General features: G+C 44.8%; 1 long non-coding RNA gene across 2 annotated transcripts; it reads left to right on the top strand.

Annotated features, from left to right (window-relative positions):
* The first annotated feature begins 2,101 nt into the window (after nt 1-2,101).
* On the top strand, nt 2,102-3,253 carry LOC124684071. 2 transcript variants are annotated; one of them, XR_006996886.1, is made up of 5 exons: nt 2,102-2,167; nt 2,264-2,355; nt 2,715-2,860; nt 2,934-2,999; nt 3,150-3,253. It is a non-coding gene; the product is annotated as an uncharacterized LOC124684071 (long non-coding RNA). The 2 variants fall into 2 exon arrangements; XR_006996887.1 differs by having other exon boundaries at nt 2,261-2,355.
* The last annotated feature ends 3,159 nt before the right edge of the window (nt 3,254-6,412 follow it).

Below are 6,412 nucleotides of genomic sequence, written 5' to 3'. Positions count from 1 at the left end.
TCCTCCCGCAATTACGGACGAAAATCGACATCAGCTCAGAATTGCGGCAGCACCAGCACCACCACCTTACGTTGACCCCAACTCCCATGGAGCGGTATCGATGATTCAGAAAGGCAGGCCATCCAACAGAGTGCAGAAGGTAATCTCGCGACAGGTGTTCATGGCAGAGAAGATGCCTCCACCAACAGTCGAGTACCTCAATTGGTCGGGACAAGATATTGGCTTCACAATCGCGGACCATCCGCAACAAGTTCCTCGACCAGGGCAGTCAGCACTTATCTTACCAGCAGTAATTGCGGGATTCGATGTATCTCGAGTATTCATTGATGGAGGAAGTAGTCTAAACCTTATGTATGCAGATACACTAAGGAAGATGAACATATCCTTGGCAAACCTAAAGCCAACAGACACACGTTTCCACGGTATTACACCAGAAAAACCAAGCTACCCATTGGGGAAGATCAATCTCGATGTTCAGTTTGGCACTCGAGAAAACTACAGGATAGAAAGGCTGGAGTTTGAAGTCGTGGATTTCCCATCACAGTACCACGCTTTGTTAGGGCGCCCAGCATATGCCAGGTTTATGGCGGTACCACATTACACATACTTGTTGTGGAGGATGCTTGGACCCAAGGGGCCAATCACAGTAAAAGGGAGCTTCGCGCTAGCCGATAAATGTGACAAGGATTTTCATCGACTCTCGGAAACCTTCGGGATGCAAGCAGAATACATGGCATCAAGGCTTACGACCGATTACGATATGTTGCCAGATGTAGGGAGGCCTAATAAGGAATCAACTTTCAATACTGCAAAGGATTCAAAGGAAGTACAGATCCACCCGACAGATCCGAAGAAAACGACGTCCATCGCCGACAAATATGGACCTCGCATAGGAAAGCGCGCTCGTCGAGTTCCTCCGTGAGCACTGGAAAATCTTCGCATGGTATCCAGCTGACATGCCAGGAGTACCCAGGGAACTTGCCGAGCACCACCTAAGCCTGGATCCAATAGCAAGACCAATCAAACAACCCTGCGGCGTTTTTCGAAACCAAACCGCAAGGCTATGCTGTCAGAAATTGATAGACTGAGAGAAGCTGGTTTCATCAAGGAATTCTATCTCTAAAAGGCGCTAGCCTACTCGGCCAACCAGAGCACCCAAAGGGGCAAACCTTCGTTGGTCGTCCGATCGGTGCTGGACAGTAAATTTTGCCTCCCGCATCGATTGATCACCGTCCATTTTACCTCTTCCTCGTTCACGCTAGCGATGTGCTGAGAAGTCTATGACATTTGGGGTCTCCTTTGAGTGGGGTCGCGTGGCTGAGGCAAGAGGGCTCGTGCTGTGAGTCTGTCATTTCTCTTGGCTAAGGTGAAAACCTAGACACCACGATTGGCTCCGCTTCCTCCTATCCTCCCCAATCCGCCGCATTCTCTCCTCCTCCCATTTTGCCCAACTCAGGTCGCCCAGGAGGTGAAGAGGAGGCAGGGTGGACCGCGCATCGACTCGCCGCTCCTCTTCCGAGTGTTGGAGAAGCATGGTCGGGAGCCAGCGCAGGCGCCGCCGCCTCGTGCCTCGCTCGGGCCGCTGCGTAGAGCGCCAGGAGGCCATGGTAGCCGCCAGTCGCGGGCATCAGGCCGTGGCCGCATCAGCCGCCGCCCCAGCGGTCTTCTCTCTCTACCCACAGGGTGGTCGCCCTCTCTGGTGCGTCGGAGTGCCGGATCGGGCGATGTGAATCAATGGTGAGCCAAGGTGAGCGAATCTTTCCACGCCAGCTACGTTGTTCTCCTCCCCTTCTTTCAAGTTTCAAGATGATCTACTGCAACATCTCTTCACCTGGACCATTGCAGCTGCATGGAGCAACCATTGGTGGAGAGGACGCCACGCCGACGAGCAGTGGTGGTCACCCAGATCCCACCAAAGCATGGGGACGGGTGTCCTCTGCCAGAGCTGGGCTTCCTTGTCAACGATCTCACCATCTACAGCAGCTCTGCAGGTATATGCATCTTCTTATCTATTTGATATTTTCTCAGTTTGGTTGATAGTTTTGTTCCACGGTTTAATTCTCTTATCCCTTCAAGAATTAATATTGTTGCCATATTGTGACAGCCTTGCAGTGTACTGCTTGCTGAAAAATTGTCAATGAATCAAGTCGTGGGGAAAAAGTGAAAGGTAACGAATGATCCAGTGATCTCTATTGTGTTCAGATTGGCGCCTTCACTTATCTCCTTAAAAAATCTAAGCTCCTGCTCTGCTTTGGTTTAGCAGGCAAAGCGAGTTATGACAATAATGTGTGATTGTTCTGAAAGTGAGCAGACATACGGCGGTACTCTAGCCATAGAGTGAGATGGAAAATTAAGGTGAGTAGAAATGTACAAGATAGGCAATCCTTAATATCATGGTCTATCAGGTTTACTCTTTCTATATAGTACTGGTTAATTTTGTACTTATCTCTGCAATGACTGTCACCATACAGATGTCTTATTTTGAACGACTCCACATTAGATGTTGTAGCCAGTAGACAGTATCACTGACAGGGATATTTACCTATGCTTTCAATAAATCCCTTTAGTATCTAATAGTTGACTGAGTTCAATTGTGAAAATGGCAACTGATGAATGGGAACTAGAGAGTCTCAACTAAAGGAAATAATTAATTTTTGAGTTCAATTATGTTCTTCTCAACTTTTTTGCATCTGACATATACATATATACTACAGTCCATGTCCAGGATGGTGCGGGCTGGAGCGGTGGAGGTTCGGCGTCTTCGCCTCACTGCCGTGCATAGAGCTGCTGCTACTGCTATGCCTCTCTTCTCAATGTCTCTTGGGTTGTTTCTTGCTGCTGCTGCTGGCACTTGGCTGAGGTGGAGTTCGCCTTGCTTCTCTGCAGCATTATCTCGTGCTTCGTTTCCTTCTTACTCTTAATTATTTTGGTAGAATCTTCTATTTTCCTTACTGCGAGTCTACGTTGCTCCTACACTTCTTCCACGTTCATTTATGCTTGTACGATCTGGTTGGTCTTACTTCATATGCGTTATTCATGCTTTCTTTCTTTGTGCTTCGAATGGCTGCCTACTAATTCTACTTTGGTGTTATGTTTGTTTCGCTTCGAATATTGATCGTTTTGCAGTTCTATGTGTCTGTGCATTGCAGCTTCTTTGGAAGGTTCCTTACTGCCTCTCTGGCCCTCCTAGGATAGGTGCGTCCCTTGCGCTTTCTTGTGTATATGCGCTGAATGATCTGTGGAGTAGGTGCTAAGCCTCACATGATATATAGACTTTTTCTCTCTATCTTGTGAATGCATGACGCTATGGTCCGTTTGTTTGTGCTTCTTTCTCATATGTGTATATGTTATAAGGTTGCTATGGGTCTAAGAGTGGGGATGATTGCTTTTGGAAATCCGTGAGCCGGCCGGCTATCTGCTTCAGAGTAAAATCTGATTAAAAATGCCTTGTGTTACAACCTGAATTCATGTATGTTGATATGTTTTAGAATCTTACTGTACACCCTACTCGAAAATCATCTCTTGCTTTTGAACCCCAAAAGGTTAAAATTTGTACCGGTGCATCTACTCCCTTGCTAATATGCAATCCAACAATTTTTTCATATATGAAGCACGGGGCTAATAGTTTTTCCTGTTTTGTTAGACGGTGAACAGCAGATTACTTAATTGCTCATCGATGCCTACTCATAGATTAATGTTTTTTTTCTGGGTTGTCTTGTTCAGAGGTTTAATAGGCCAGAATCTGGAAGCTCCACGTTGCCAGTTTGATCTAACCAATATATTTTCAGACTTCATATACCTAAAAATATGCCCATTAGGTGCAAGTTGACATAGTTAAATTATTAGTTGCCCCTTTGATATCCCCAAAAAATGCTCATTCAGAGGTTTGGAGTTTATTTATCAAGCACTTGGATTGTTACTTCTGTGATGTTTTCTTCCTTGCACTTGCTTTCGTTGCTTGGTTTTGAAAAAAAGGTAGATCTCTCTAGAACCCTTGTTTCTCTTTAATGAGTTTAATGGCCAATCGTTGTTACTCCTCTGTTGTTTGGTTCCTTGCACTTACTTCTGTTTAGCTGGTTGGTTCTTGCTTTTGGAATAATATATGGTTCTTACAAAAACCTTGTTTCAACTTTAGCAAGTTCGTACCCATGGATACAGTTTTAATTAACAATTTGTTCCTTGTTTTCGCCTACGCTCTCCATATGTGGCTTACCGTTACATTCTTGATGTTCGTTTCTTCCTCTACTTTGTTTTTCTTTGGTGTGTGATTTTGGTGGAGTAAAGGTTTGCGGGCCAAGCATTATTTCTACGCAGTTTTCTTGCTTTTCCTTGCTTCTGTTGTATTTCTTCTTGCTATTGAAAAGATGTAAATCGGTGAAAGATGATTATTTATCTTGGATAAGTTTGCGCTCATGGAAAAAAGGTTTGTTGGACACCCACTGTTTGTTTTTATGGAGTTTTCTTCTTCTGCTTGTTCTTATTTATTTACTTCTTAGTTTCGAGTAGATAAAATATTGTCGGTCTTCTCTTATCTTTGGTGAGTTGGTATCCGATTGTGTGGCCATGAAAGAAATGTGTTCTGCTCAAGCATTGGTATTTCTATGCCGTTTCCTTACTTTCGCTTGCTTCTGTTTAATTATTTGTTTGTACTAAAATAATATATCTCTCTCAGAAAAGCTTGTCGCGGTCACTGAGAGCTCGCCTGGGAGCCGCCGTGAGCACTCTGTCTCCTGGGAGCCGCCATGAATCTTGCACACGACGTCCAGACCTCGATTGGAGGACATGGGTCGCCATGAAGGTTGCAGGCCACAATACGTGATTTGTTGTGCAGTTTTTTTTGTTTCTCCTCCTCCTGAACTTGGTCATGTTCTTCTATGTTCATCTGCAGGAATTAAACGATGCGGTACAACAACTTCAGCAGGGGACAGTGAAGACCATGGGAGGGGCTTGGGGAACGATGGGCAGCGGCATGCAGAGCTGATGCCAGTGCACCACCGGGAGCTTCTGACAGAACTCGATCCCATGTTACTGTTAACATAGAAAAAACAGAGGAATCTCAATGTCCGGAGGAAGCTAAGCTTCATCGCCACCGCCCCTCGCTTCCTTACGTCTTCCACCACCGGTGTCCAACGTGATGTTCACCGGCAGACCAAGCTCAAAGATGGAGTTAGAGTTGAAGTGAGGTTTCTCCAGTATGATTTGTCAGGTTGGCTACCGCCTCTTGAATTTGTACATGATGAGACGGTCTGGTAGTAATGTATGCCATAAATATGAGTTTTTCATGCAATAAATTTAAGTTTGAATCAGATACTTGCGTGAGTGGAGCAGTGGGCCGAGAGATTCAGCCATTTCGTAAGAGCTTCGACCTGATTATGCAATGTTGTCGCCCGCAGGGCAATGTTCGCAAAATTTCCATAGAATGTATATGTGAAGTCCACCACATGGACGCTATGGAAGCAGCGAAACATTAGGGCTTTCGGAAACGAGAGGGAGCAGAAGACGGTGAACCAAATGGCGGTGCAGATCAGACAAGACTTCCACCTTTGGGAGAGCGCCAAGAGAGGAGGGAGGCTAGATATAGCGAGAGAGTAGGCCTAGGCGGAGGGCGGGTGGCGTGTGTGTGTTCGCAGCGCCACGGTGCTGTTTCCTGTAATTTGATACTCTCTTTCCTTCTATAAAGATAAGGCACGCTTTTCGCGTGCTCTCGAAAAAAAAAGTCCACCACTTCGATTCTGTAATATACTATGATGGTTACAATTGACGGTTGCAATACTGTTTCACTTTTGCCTTTGCATCTTTATTAGCAAACCATAGATAAAAATGAAATAAGTTATGCTTTTCACAATTAGTTTATATGTAAAATATACTACCCTTTGAAGATGTGGGTCATTTGTATTTATTATGTGAGCTTCCCGTTTCAGTTTTCCAATAGTATTGTTGATGCTTTCAGTTTGGTATTATCGGGTTCAAGCACTCAGAAGCCAGAAGAACTACTCTTTGTTGAGATGGAATCTATTTTGCAGGCTGGATGCATGACCTTGCAGGCTTCCTTTGCTCAACATGTGAATATAATTCATCAGACCTTCTATCCTGATGGCCAAGATCGATCTACTTTTGAAGCTTCATATTGCTTGCCACATATGGTGCACACGTGTTTGTCTATCCATGCTAAACCATATCTGATCATGCGACCGTTCTATGCAACGTTGTTGGTTGCATGATCGTATTGTTGAACCTTAGCTTCAACTGTTTCATAGGAGCTTTAACCTCATCCGTTCATCTGACTGTTTTATGCAGTGTTGTTGACTTCAGGACAGCGTCACTGGATCTTCTAAATTTTGGTTGAATATATATTGAAATTCCACCGCATATGTTATGTAATATACTTATGACAAATTAATATTAGATGAAG

This window comes from Lolium rigidum, chromosome 1, assembly GCF_022539505.1.
Source record: "Lolium rigidum isolate FL_2022 chromosome 1, APGP_CSIRO_Lrig_0.1, whole genome shotgun sequence".
Lineage (NCBI taxonomy): Eukaryota > Viridiplantae > Streptophyta > Magnoliopsida > Poales > Poaceae > Lolium > Lolium rigidum.
Note: the sequence above shows the minus strand (reverse complement) of the source record. Positions and strands in the feature narration are given on the sequence as shown.